The following is a 15,703-nucleotide window of genomic DNA, read 5'->3' on the forward strand; positions in this document are numbered from 1 at the left end:
ACACTGCCCGAACACCACGGCACTGCTCAAAACCCTGAAACACCACCCCCTGCAAGACCCCCTACATTGCCCAAACACCACTGCACCACTGACCTAAATTCTAAAACACCACCCCCAGCAAGACCGCCTACACTGCCCGAACACCACTGCCCTAAACCCTGAAACACCACAACCTGCAGGACCCCCTACACTGCCCGAACACAACGGCACTGCCCTAAACCCTGAAACACCTCCCCCAGCATGACCCCCTACACTGCCCGAACACCACTGCACTGCCCTAAACCCTAAAACACCACCCCCAGCACGACTCCCTACACTGCCCGAAAACCACTGCACTGCCCTAAACCCTAAAACACCACCCCCAGAACGACCCCCTTCACTGCCTAAACAACACTGCACTGCCCTAAACTCTAAAACACCACCCCAGCATGAACCCCTACACTGCCCGAACACCACTGCTCTGCCCTAAACCCTGAAAAACCACCCCCAGCATGTCCCCCTACACTGCCCAAACACCACTGCACTGCCCTAAACCCTGAAACATCAGCCCCAACACAACCCCCTACACTGCCCGAACACCACTGCACTGTCCTAATCCCTGAAACACCAGCCCCCGCCCGACCCCCTACGCTGCCTGAACACTATTGCACTACCCAAAACCCTGAAACATCAGCCCCAGCACGACCTCCTAGACTGCCCGAACACCACTGCACTGCTCTAAACCCTGAAACCCCAGACCCAGCATGACCCCCTACACTGCCCGAACACCACTGCACTGCCCTAAACCCTGAAACACCAGCCCCAGCACGACCCCCTAGACTGCCCGAACACCACTGCACTGCCCTAAACCCTGAAACACCAGCCCCAGCACGACCCCCTACACTGCCTGAACACCTCTGCACTCTCATAAACCCTAAAACACCAGCCCCAGCACGACCCCCTGCATTGTCCGAACACCACTGCACTTCCCTAAACCATAAAACACCTCCGCCAGCACGTCCCCCTACACTGCCCAAACACAACTACACTGCCCTAAAGCCTGAAACACCAGCCCCAACACAACCCCCTACACTGCCCGAACACCACTGCACTGCCCTAAACCCTGAAACACCAGCCCCCGCCCGACCCCCTACACTGCCTGAACACTATTGTACTGCCCAAAACCCTCAAACACCAGCCCCAGCACGACCTCCTAGACTGCCCGAACACCACTGCACTGCCCTAAACCCTGAAACACCAGCCCCAGCATGACCACCTACCCTGCCCGAACACCACTGCACTGCCCTGAACCCTGAAACACCAGCCCCAGCACGACCCCCTAGACTGCCCTAACACCACTGCACTGCCCAAACCCTGAATCCGCCCGCATGACCCCTACAATGCCCGAACACCACTGCACTGCCCTAAACCCTGAAATACCACCCCCAGCAAGACCCCCTATACTGCCCGAACACAACTGCCCTAAACCCTGAAACACCACCCCATCAAGACCACCTACACTGCCCGAAAACACTGCACTGCCCTAAACCCTAAAACACCAGCCCCAGCGCAACCCCTCACACTGCCCGAACACCACTGCACTGGTCTAAACTCTGAAACACCACACCCAGGACAACCCCCTACACTGCCGGAACACCACTGCACTGCCCTAAACCCTGAAACACCACCCTCAGCAGGACCCCCTACACTGCCCAAACACTACTGCACTGCCCTAAACCATGAAAGACCACCCCCCTGCACGACCCCCTACACTGCTCGAACACCACTGCCCTAAACCCTGAAACACCACACCAAGCAAGACCCCCTACACTGCCCGAACACCACTGCCCTAAACCCTGAAACACCACCCCACCAAGACCCCCTACACTGCACAAAAACCACTGCATTGCCCTAAACCCTGAAACACCACCCCCTGCACGACCCCCTACCCTGCACGATCACCACTGCACTGCTCTAAACCCTGAAACACCGCCCCAGCACGTTCCCCTACATTGCTCGAACACCACTGCACTACCGTAAACCCTGAAATACCACCCCCTGCATGAACCCCTACACTGCCTGAAGACCACTGCCCTGCCCTGCCCTCAACCCTAAAACACCACCACCTGCACGACCTCCTACACTGCCCAAACAACACTGCACTGCCCTAAACCCTGAAACACCACCCCCAGCACGACACCCAACACTGCCCGCACACCGGTACACTGCCCTAAACCCTAAAACACCAATCCCAGCACATCCCCCTACACTGCCCGAACACCACTGCCCTAAACCCTGAAACACCACCCCCTGCAGGACCCCCTACACTGCCCGAACACAACTGCACTGCCCTAAACCCTGAAACACCTCCCCCAGCATGACCCCCTACACTGCCCGAACACCACTGCACTGCCCTAAACCCTAAAACACCACCCCCAGCACGACTCCCTACACTGCCCGAAAACCACTGCACTGCCCTAAACCCTAAAACACCAGCCCCAGCACGAACCCCTAGACTGCCTGAACACCACTGCTCTGCCCTAAACCCTGAAAAACCACCCCCAGCACGACCCCCTACACTGCCTGAACACCACTGCACTCTCATAAACCCTAAAACACCAGCCCCAGCACGACCCCCTGCATTGTCCGAACACCACTGCACTTCCCTAAACCATAAAACACCACCGCCAGCACGTCCCCCTACACTGCCCAAACACCACTGCACTGCCCTAAACCCTGAAACATCAGCCCCAACACAACCCCCTACACTGCCCGAACACCACTGCACTGCCCTAAACCCTGAAACACCAGCCCCCGCCCGAGCCCTACACTGCCTGAACACTATTGCACTGCCCAAAACCCTGAAACACCAGCCCCAGCAGGACCTCCTAGACTGCCCGAACACCACTGCACTGCCCTAAACTCTGAAACACCAGCCCCAGCATGACCCCCTACACTGCCCGAACACCACTGCACTGCCCTAAACCCTGAAACACCAGCCCCAGCACGACCCCCTACACTGCCCGAACACCACTGCTCTGCCCTAAACCCTGAAACACCACCCCCAGCATGACCCCCTACTCTGCCTGAACACCACTGCTCTGCCCTGAACCCTGAAAATCCACCCCAGCACGTCCCCCTACACTGCCCAAACACCACTGAACTGACCTAAACCCTGAAACACCATCCCCAGCACGACCCCCTAGACTGCCCGAACACCACTGCACTGCCCTAAACCCTGAAACACCAGCCCCAGCACGACCCCCTACACTGCCTGAACACTACTGCACTCTCATAAACCCTAAAACACCAGCCCCAGCACGACCCCCTGCATTGTCCGAACACCACTGCACTTCCCTAAACCATAAAACACCACCGCCAGCACATCCCCCTACACTGCCCAAACACAACTGCACTGCCCTAAAGCCTGAAACACCAGCCCCAACACAAACCCCTACACTGCCCGAACACCACTGCACTGCCCTAAACCCTGAAACACCAGCCCCCGCCTGACCCCTACACTGCCTGAACACTATTGCACTGCCCAAAACCCTGAAACACCAGCCCAAGCACGACCTCCTAGACTGCCCAAACACCACTGCACTGCCCTAAACTCTGAAACACCAGCCCCAGCATGACATCCTACACTGCCCGAACACCACTGCACTGCCCTAAACCCTGAAACACCAGCCCCAGCACGACCCCCTAGACTGCTCGAACACCACTGCACTGCCCTAAACCCTGAAACACCAGCCCCTGCATGACCCCCTACACTGCCTGAACACCACTGCACTCTCATAAACCATAAAACACCAGCCCCAGCACGACCCCCTGCATTGTCCGAACACCACTGCACTTCCCTAAACCATAAAACACCAGCCCCAGCATGACACCCTACACTACCCGAACACCACTGCACTGCCCTAAACCCTAAAACACCAGCCCCAGAACGAACCCCTAGACTGCCCGAAAACCACTGCTCTGCCCTAAACCCTGAAAAACCACCCCCAGCATGTCCCCCTACACTGCCCAAAAACCACTGCACTGCCCTAAACCCTGAAACATCACCCAAACACAACCCCCTACACTGCCCGAACACCACTGCACTGCCCTAATCCCTGAAACACCAGCCCCCGCCCGACCCCCTTCACTGCCTGAACACTATTGCACTGCCCAAAACCCTGAAACACCAGCCCCAGCATGACCTCCTAGACTGCCCGAACACCACTGCACTGCCCTAAACCCTGAAACACCAGCCCCAGCATGACCCCCTACACTGCCCAAACACCACTGCACTGCCCTAAACCCTGAAACACCAGCCCCAACACGACCCCCTAGTCTGCCCGAACACCACTGCACTGCCCTAAACCCTGAAACACCAGCCCCAGCACGACCCCCTGCATTGTCCGAACACCACTGCACTTCCCTAAACCATAAAACACCAGACCCAGCATGACACCCTACACTACCCAAACACCACTGCACTGCCCTAAACCCTAAAACACCAGCCCCAGCACAACCCCTCACACTGCCCGAACACCACTGCACTGGTCTAAACTCTGAAACACCACACCCAGCACAACCCCCTACACTGCCCGAACACCACTGCACTGCCCCAAACCCTGAAACACCACCCTCAGCACAACCCCCTACACTGCCCGAACACTACTGCACTGCCCTAAACCATGAAAGACCCCCACATGCACGACCCCCTACACTGCCCGAATACCACTGCTCTGCCCTGAACCCTGAAACACCACCCCCAGCAAGACCCCCTACACTGCCCGAACACCACTGCCCTAAACCCTGAAACACCACCCCACCAAGACCCCCTACACTGCCCAAAAACCACTGCACTGCCCTAAACCCTGAAACACCACCCCCTGCACAACCCCCTACACTGCCTGAACACCATTGCACTGCCCTAAACCCTGAAACTCCACCCTCTGCACGACCACCTACACTGCCCGAACACCACCGCACTGCCCTAAACCCTGAAACACCAGCCCCTGCACGACCCCCTACCCTGCACGATCACCACTGCACTGCTCTAAACCCTGAAACACTGCCCCAGCACGTCCCCCTACACTGCTCGAACACCACTGCTCTGCCCTAAACCCTGAAACACCATGCCCAGTACAACCCCGTACTCTGCCTGAACACTGCTCTGCCCTAAACCCTGAAACACCACCCCCAGCACGTCCCCCTACACTGCCCGAACACCACTGCACCACTGCCCTAAACCTTAAAACACCACCCCCAGCAAGACCCCCTACACTGCCCGAACATCACTGCCCTAAACCCTGAAACACCACCCTCTGCAGGACCCCCTACACTGCCCGAACACCACTGCACTGCCCTAAACCCTGAAACACCAGCCCCCGCCTGACCCCTACACTGCCTGAACACTATTGCACTGCCCAAAACCCTGAAACACCAGCCCCAGCACGACCTCCTAGACTGCCCAAACACCACTGCACTGCCCTAAACTCTGAAACACCAGCCCCAGCATGACACCCTACACTGCCCGAACACCACTGCACTGCCCTAAACCCTGAAACACCAGCCCCAGCACGACCCCCTAGACTGCTCGAACACCACTGCACTGCCCTAAACCCTGAAACACCAGCCCCTGCATGACCCCCTACACTGCCTGAACACCACTGCACTCTCATAAACCCTAAAACACCAGCCCCAGCACGACCCCCTGCATTGTCCGAACACCACTGCACTTCCCTAAACCATAAAACACCAGCCCCAGCATGACACCCTACACTACCCGAACACCACTGCACTGCCCTAAACCCTAAAACACCAGCCCCAGCACGAACCCCTAGACTGCCCGAAAACCACTGCTCTGCCCTAAACCCTGAAAAACCACCCCCAGCATGTCCCCCTACACTGCCCAAAAACCACTGCACTGCCCTAAACCCTGAAACATCACCCAAACACAACCCCCTACACTGCCCGAACACCACTGCACTGCCCTAATCCCTGAAACACCAGCCCCCGCCCGACCCCCTTCACTGCCTGAACACTATTGCACTGCCCAAAACCCTGAAACACCAGCCCCAGCATGACCTCCTAGACTGCCCGAACACCACTGCACTGCCCTAAACCCTGAAACACCAGCCCCAGCATGACCCCCTACACCGCCCAAACACCACTGCACTGCCCTAAACCCTGAAACACCAGCCCCAACACGACCCCCTAGTCTGCCCGAACACCACTGCACTGCCCTAAACCCTGAAACACCAGCCCCAGCACGACCCCCTGCATTGTCCGAACACCACTGCACTTCCCTAAACCATAAAACACCAGACCCAGCATGACACCCTACACTACCCAAACACCACTGCACTGCCCTAAACCCTAAAACACCAGCCCCAGCACAACCCCTCACACTGCCCGAACACCACTGCACTGGTCTAAACTCTGAAACACCACACCCAGCACAACCCCCTACACTGCCCGAACACCACTGCACTGCCCCAAACCCTGAAACACCACCCTCAGCACAACCCCCTACACTGCCCGAACACTACTGCACTGCCCTAAACCATGAAAGACCCCCACATGCACGACCCCCTACACTGCCCGAATACCACTGCTCTGCCCTGAACCCTGAAACACCACCCCCAGCAAGACCCCCTACACTGCCCGAACACCACTGCCCTAAACCCTGAAACACCACCCCAAGCAAGACCCCCTACACTGCCTGAACACCACTGCCCTAAACCCTGAAACACCACCCCACCAAGACCCCCTGCACTGCCCAAAAACCACTGCACTGCCCTAAACCCTGAAACACCACCCCCTGCACAACCCCCTACACTGCCTGAACACCATTGCACTGCCCTAAACCCTGAAACTCCACCCTCTGCACGACCACCTACACTGCCCGAACACCACCGCACTGCCCTAAACCCTGAAACACCAGCCCCTGCACGACCCCCTACCCTGCACGATCACCACTGCACTGCTCTAAACCCTGAAACACTGCCCCAGCACGTCCCCCTACACTGCTCGAACACCACTGCTCTGCCCTAAACCCTGAAACACCATGCCCAGTACAACCCCGTACTCTGCCTGAACACTGCTCTGCCCTAAACCCTGAAACACCACCCCCGGCACGTCCCCCTACACTGCCCGAACACCACTGCACCACTGCCCTAAACCTTAAAACACCACCCCCAGCAAGACCCCCTACACTGCCCGAACATCACTGCCCTAAACCCTGAAACACCACCCCCTGCAGGACCCCCTACACTGCCCGAACACTACTGCTCTGCCCTAAACCCTAAAACACCACCCCCAGCACGACTCCCTACACTGCCCGAAAACCACTGCACTGCCCTAAACCCTAAAACACCACCCCCAGAACGACCCCCTACACTGCCCAAACAACACTGCACTGCCCTAAACTCTAAAACACCACCCCAGCACGAACCCCTACACTGCCTGAAAACCACTGCTCTGCCCTGAACCTTTAAAAACCACCCCAGCACGTCCCCCTACGCTGCCCAAACACTACTGCACTGACCTAAACCCTGAAACACCACCCCAGCACGACCCCCTAGACTGCCCTAACACCACTGCACTGCCCAAACCCTGAACCCCCCCTGCATGACCCCTTACAATGCCCGAACACCACTGCTCTGCCCGAAACCCTGAAATACCACCCCCCAGCAAGACCCCCTATACTGCCCGAACACCACTGCCCTAAACCCTGAAACACAACCCCCAGCAAGACCGCCTACACTGCCCGAAAACCACTGCACTACCGTAAACCCTGAAATACCACCCCCTGCATGACCAGCTACACTTCCTGAACACAACTGCCCTGCCCTCAACCCTGAAACACCACCCCCTGCACGACCCTCTACACTGCCAGAACAACACTGCACTGCCCTAAACCCTGAAACACCACCCCCAGCACGACACCCTACACTGCCCGCACACCAGTACACTGCCCTAAACCCTAAAACACCAACTCCAGCACATCCCCCTACACTGCCCGAACACCACTGCACTGCCCTAAACCCTGAAATACCACCCCCAGCACAACCCCCTACACTGTCCGAACACCACTGCTCTGCCCTAAACCCTAAATCTCCACCCCAGTGCGTCCCCCTACACTGCCCGAACACCACTGCTCGGCCCTAAACCCTGAAACACCAGCACCAGCACAACTCCCTACACTGCCTGAACACCACTGCTCTGCCCTAAACCCTGAAACACCAGCACCAGTATGACCCCATACACTGCCCGAACACCACTGCACTGCCCAAAACCCTGAAACACCACCCCCAGCATGACCCTCTATACTGCCCGAACACCACTGCACTGCCCTAAACCCTGAAACATCACCCCCATCACGACCCCCTACTCTGCCCGAACACCAGTGCACTGCCCTAAACCCTAAAACACCACCCCAGCACGACCCCCTACACCACCCGAACACCACTGCACTGCCCTAATCCATAAACACCAGCCCCAGCATGACCCCCTACACTGCCCGAACACCACTGCACTGCCCTAAACCCTGAAACACCATCCCCAGCACGACCCTCTACACTGCCCGAACACAACTGCTCTACCCTAAATCCGGAAACACCACCCCCAGCACGACCCCCTTCTCTGGCCGAATACCACTGCTCTGCTCTAAACCCTGAAACACCACCTCCAGCACGTCCCCCTACACTGCCTGAACACCACTGCACTCTCAGAAACCCTAAAACACCAGCCCCAGCACGACCCCCTGCATTGTCCGAACACCACTGCACTTCCCTAAACCATAAAACACCACCGCCAGCACGTCCCCCTACACTGCCCAAACACAACTGCACTGCCCTAAAGCCTGAAACACCAGCCCCAACACAACCCCCTACACTGCCCAAACACCACTGCACTGCCCTAAACCCTGAAACACCAGCCCCCGCCCGACCCCTACACTGCCTGAACACTATTGCACTGCCCAAAACCCTGAAACACCAGCCCCAGCACGACCTCCTAGACTGCCCGAACACCACTGCACTGCCCTAAACTATAAAACACCACCGCCAGCACGTCCCCCTACACTGCCCAAACACAACTGCACTGCCCTAAACCCTGAAACACCAGCCCCAACACAACCCCCTACACTGCCCGAACACCACTGCACTGCCCTAAACCCTGAAACACCAGCCCCAGCATGACCCCCTACACTGCCTGAACACCACTGCACTCTCATAAACCCTAAAACACCAGCCCCAGCATGACCCCCTGCATTGTCCGTACACCACTGCACTGCCCTAAACCCTAAAACACCAGCCCCAGCACGACCCCTAGACTGCCCGAACACCACTGCTCTGCCCTAAACCCTGAAAAACCACCCCCAGCATGTCCCCCTACACTGCCCAAACACCACTGCACTGCCCTAAACCCTGAAACATCAGCCCCAACACAACCCCCTACACTGCCCGAACACCACTGCACTGCCCTAATCCCTGAAACACCAGCCCCCGCCCGACCCCCTACAGTGCCTGAACACTATTGCACTGCCCAAAACCCTGAAACACCAGCCCCAGCATGACCTCCTAGACTGCCCGAACACCACTGCACTGCCCTAAACCCTGAAACACCAGCCCCAGCATGACCCCCTACACTGCCCGAACACCACTGCAGTGCCCTAAACCCTGAAACACCAGCCCCAGCACGACCCCCTAGACTGCCCGAACACCACTGCGCTGCCCTAAACCCTGAAACACCAGCCCCAGCACGACCCCCTGCATTGTCCGAACACCACTGCACTTCCCTAAACCATAAAACCCCAGACCCAGCATGACACCCTACACTACCCGAACACCACTGCACAGCCCTAAACCCTAAAACACCAGCCCCAGCACAACCCCTCACACTGCCCGAACACCACTGCACTGGTCTAAACTCTGAAAAACCACACCCAGCACAACCCCCTACACTGCCCGAACACCACTGCACTGCCCCAAACCCTGAAACACCACCCTCAGCACGGCCCCCTACACTGCCCGAACACTACTGCACTGCCCTAAACCATGAAAGACCCCCCCTGCACGACCCCCTACACTGCCCGAATACCACTGCTCTGCTCTGAACCCTGAAACACCACCCCCAGCAAGACCCCCTACACTGCCCGAACACCACTGCCCTAAATCCTGAAACACCACCCCAAGCAAGACCCCCTACACTGCCCGAACACCACTGCTCTAAACCCTGAAACACCACCCCACCAAGACCCCCTACACTGCCCAAAAACCACTGCACTGCCCTAAACCCTGAAACACCAACCCCTGCACAACCCCCTACACTGCCTGAACACCATTGCACTGCCCTAAACCCTGAAACACCACCCTCTGCACGACCACCTACATTGCCCGAACACCACCGCACTGCCCTAAACCCTGAAACACCACCCCCTGCACGACCCCCTACCCTGCACGATCACCACTGCACTGCTCTAAACCCTGAAACACCGCCCCAGCACGTCCCCCTACACTGCTTGAACACCACTGCTCTGCCCTACACCCTGAAACACCATGCCCAGTACAACCCCGTACTCTGCCTGAACACTACTCTGCCCTAAACCCTGAAACACCACCCCCAGCACGTCCCCCTACACTGCCCGAACACCACTGCACCACTGCCCTAAACCTTAAAACACCACCCCCAGCAAGACCCCCTACACTGCCCGAACATCACTGCCCTAAACCCTGAAACACCACCCCCTGCAGGACCCCCTACACTGCCCGAACACTACTGCTCTGCCCTAAACCCTAAAACACCACCCCCAGCACGACTCCCTACACTGCCCGAAAACCACTGCACTGCCCTAAACCCTAAAACACCACCCCCAGAACGACCCCCTACACTGCCCAAACAACACTGCACTGCCCTAAACTCTAAAACACCACCCCAGCACGAACCCCTACACTGCCTGAAAACCACTGCTCTGCCCTGAACCCTTAAAAACCACCCCAGCACGTCCCCCTACGCTGCCCAAACACTACTGCACTGACCTAAACCCTGAAACACCACCCCAGCACGATCCCCTAGACTGCCCTAACACCACTGCACTGCCCAAACCCTGAACCCCCCCCTGCATGACCCCTTACAATGCCCGAACACCACTGCTCTGCCCGAAACCCTGAAATACCACCCCCCAGCAAGGCCCCCTATACTGCCCGAACACCACTGCCCTAAACCCTGAAACACAACCCCCAGCAAGACCGCCTACACTGCCCGAAAACCACTGCACTACCGTAAACCCTGAAATACCACCCCCTGCATGACCAGCTACGCTTCCTGAACACAACTGCCCTGCCCTCAACCCTGAAACACCACCCCCTGCACGACCCCCTACACTGCCAGAACAACACTGCACTGCCCTAAACCCTGAAACACCACCCCCAGCACGACACCCTACACTGCCCGCACACCAGTACACTGCCCTAAACCCTAAAACACCAACTCCAGCACATCCCCCTACACTGCCCGAACACCACTGCACTGCCCTAAACCCTGAAATACCACCCCCAGCACAACCCCCTACACTGTCCGAACACCACTGCTCTGCCCTAAACCCTAAATCTCCACCCCAGTGCGTCCCCCTACACTGCCCGAACACCACTGCTCGGCCCTAAACCCTGAAACACCAGCACCAGCACAACTCCCTACACTGCCTGAACACCACTGCTCTGCCCTAAACCCTGAAACACCAGCACCAGTATGACCCCATACACTGCCCGAACACCACTGCACTGCCCAAAACCCTGAAACACCACCCCCAGCATGACCCTCTATACTGCCCGAACACCACTGCACTGCCCTAAACCCTGAAACATCACCCCCATCACGACCCCCTACTCTGCCCGAACACCAGTGCACTGCCCTAAACCCTAAAACACCACCCCAGCACGACCCCCTACACCACCCGAACACCACTGCACTGCCCTAATCCATAAACACCAGCCCCAGCATGACCCCCTACACTGCCCGAACACCACTGCACTGCCCTAAACCCTGAAACACCATCCCCAGCACGACCCTCTACACTGCCCGAACACAACTGCTCTACCCTAAATCCGGAAACACCACCCCCAGCACGACCCCCTTCTCTGGCCGAATACAACTGCTCTGCTCTAAACCCTGAAACACCACCTCCAGCACGTCCCCCTACACTGCCTGAACACCACTGCACTCTCATAAACCCTAAAACACCAGCCCCAGCACGACCCCCTGCATTGTCCGAACACCACTGCACTTCCCTAAACCATAAAACACCACCGCCAGCACGTCCCCCTACACTGCCCAAACACAACTGCACTGCCCTAAAGCCTGAAACACCAGCCCCAACACAACCCCCTACACTGCCCAAACACCACTGCACTGCCCTAAACCCTGAAACACCAGCCCCCGCCCGACCCCTACACTGCCTGAACACTATTGCACTGCCCAAAACCCTGAAACTCCAGCCCCAGCATGACCTCCTAGACTGCCCGAACACCACTGCACTGCCCTAAACTATAAAACACCACCGCCAGCACGTCCCCCTACACTGCCCAAACACAACTGCACTGCCCTAAACCCTGAAACACCAGCCCCAACACAACCCCCTACACTGCCCGAACACCACTGCACTGCCCTAAACCCTGAAACACCAGCCCCAGCATGACCCCCTACACTGCCTGAACACCACTGCACTCTCATAAACCCTAAAACACCAGCCCCAGCATGACCCCCTGCATTGTCCGTACACCACTGCACTGCCCTAAACCCTAAAACACCAGCCCCAGCACGACCCCTAGACTGCCCGAACACCACTGCTCTGCCCTAAACCCTGAAAAACCACCCCCAGCATGTCCCCCTACACTGCCCAAACACCACTGCACTGCCCTAAACCCTGAAACATCAGCCCCAACACAACCCCCTACACTGCCCGAACACCACTGCACTGCCCTAATCCCTGAAACACCAGCCCCCGCCCGACCCCCTACAGTGCCTGAACACTATTGCACTGCCCAAAACCCTGAAACACCAGCCCCAGCATGACCTCCTAGACTGCCCGAACACCACTGCACTGCCCTAAACCCTGAAACACCAGCCCCAGCATGACCCCCTACACTGCCCGAACACCACTGCACTGCCCTAAACCCTGAAACACCAGCCCCAGCACGACCCCCTAGACTGCCCGAACACCACTGCGCTGCCCTAAACCCTGAAACACCAGCCCCAGCACGACCCCCTGCATTGTCCGAACACCACTGCACTTCCCTAAACCATAAAACCCCAGACCCAGCATGACACCCAACACTACCCGAACACCACTGCACTGCCCTAAACCCTAAAACACCAGCCCCAGCACAACCCCTCACACTGCCCGAACACCACTGCACTGGTCTAAACTCTGAAAAACCACACCCAGCACAACCCCCTACACTGCCCGAACACCACTGCACTGCCCCAAACCCTGAAACACCACCCTCAGCACCGCCCCCTACACTGCCCGAACACTACTGCACTGCCCTAAACCATGAAAGACCCCCCCCTGCACGACCCCCTACACTGCCCGAATACCACTGCTCTGCTCTGAACCCTGAAACACCACCCCCAGCAAGACCCCCTACACTGCCCGAACACCACTGCCCTAAATCCTGAAACACCACCCCAAGCAAGACCCCCTACACTGCCCGAACACCACTGCTCTAAACCCTGAAACACCACCCCACCAAGACCCCCTACACTGCCCAAAAACCACTGCACGGCCCTAAACACTGAAACACCAACCCCTGCACAACCCCCTACACTGCCTGAACACCATTGCACTGCCCTAAACCCTGAAACACCACCCTCTGCACGACCACCTACATTGCCCGAACACCACCGCACTGCCCTAAACCCTGAAACACCACCCCCTGCACGACCCCCTACCCTGCACGATCACCACTGCACTGCTCTAAACCCTGAAACACCGCCCCAGCACGTCCCCCTACACTGCTTGAACACCACTGCTCTGCCCTACACCCTGAAACACCATGCCCAGTACAACCCCGTACTCTGCCTGAACACTACTCTGCCCTAAACCCTGAAACACCACCCCCAGCACGTCCCCCTACACTGCCCGAACACCACTGCACCACTGCCCTAAACCTTAAAACACCACCCCCAGCAAGACCCCCTACACTGCCCGAACATCACTGCCCTAAACCCTGAAACACCACCCCCTGCAGGACCCCCTACACTGCCCGAACACCACTGCTCTGCCCTAAACCCTAAAACACCACCCCCAGCACGACTCCCTACACTGCCCGAAAACCACTGCACTGCCCTAAACCCTAAAACACCACCCCCAGAACGACCCCCTACACTGCCCAAACAACACTGCACTGCCCGAAACTCTAAAACACCACCCCCAGCACGAACCCCTACACTGCCTGAACACCACTGCTCTGCCCTGAACCCTGCAAAACCACCCCAGCACGACCACCTACACTGCCCGAGCACCACCGCACTGCCCTAAACCCTGAAACACCACCCCTGCACGACCCCCTACCCTGCACGATCACCACTGCACTGCTCTAAACCCTGAAACACCGCCCCAGCACGTCCCCCTACACTGCTTGAACACCACTGCTCTGCCCTAAACCCTGAAACACCATGCCCAGTACAACCCCATACTCTGCCTGAACACAGCTCTGCCGTAAACCCTGAAACACCACCCCAGCAAGTCCTCCTACACTGCCCGAACACCACTGCACCACTGCCCTAAACATTAAAACACCACCCCCAGCAAGATCCCCTACACTGCCTGAACATCACTGCCCTAAACCCTGAAACACCACCCCCTGCAGGACCCCCTACACTGCCCGAACACCACTGCTCTGCCCTAAACCCTAAAACACCACCCCCAGCACGACTCCCTACACTGCCCGAAAACCACTGCACTGCCCTAAACCATAAAACACCACCCCCAGAACGATCCCCTACACTGCCCAAACAACACTGCACTGCCCTAAACTCTAAAACACCACCCCCAGCACGAACCCCTACACTGCCTGAACACCACTGCTCTGCCCTGAACCCTGAAAAACCACCCCAGCACGTCCCCCTACACTGCCCAAACACCACTGCACTGACCTAAACCATGAAACACCACCCCAGTACGACCCCCTAGTCTGCCCTAACACCACTGCACTGCCCAAACCCTGAAACCCCCCCCGCATGGCCCGCTACAATGCCCGAACACCACTGCTCTGCCCGAAACCCTGAAATACCACCCCCAGCAAGACCCCCTATACTGCCCGAACACCACTGCCCTAAACCCTGAAACACCACCCCCAGCAAGACCGCCTACACTGCCCGAAAACCACTGCACTACCGTAAACTCTGAAATACCACCCCCTGCATGACCCCCTACACTGCCTGAAGACCACTGCCCTGCCCTCAACCCTGAAACACCACCCTCTGCACGACCCACTACACTGCCCGAACAACACTGCACTGCCCTAAACCCTGAAACACCACCCCCAGCACGACACCCTACACTGCCCGCACACCAGTATACTGCCCTAAACCCTAAAAAACCAATTCCAGCACATCCCCCTACACTGCCCGAACACCACTGCACTGCCCTAAACCCTGAAATACCACCCCCAGCACAACCCCCTACACTGTCCGAACACCACTGCTCTGCCCTAAACCCTGAATC

Source organism: Triturus cristatus, chromosome 1_1 (genome assembly GCF_964204655.1).
Source record: "Triturus cristatus chromosome 1_1, aTriCri1.1, whole genome shotgun sequence".
NCBI classification, from domain to species: Eukaryota; Metazoa; Chordata; class Amphibia; order Caudata; family Salamandridae; genus Triturus; species Triturus cristatus.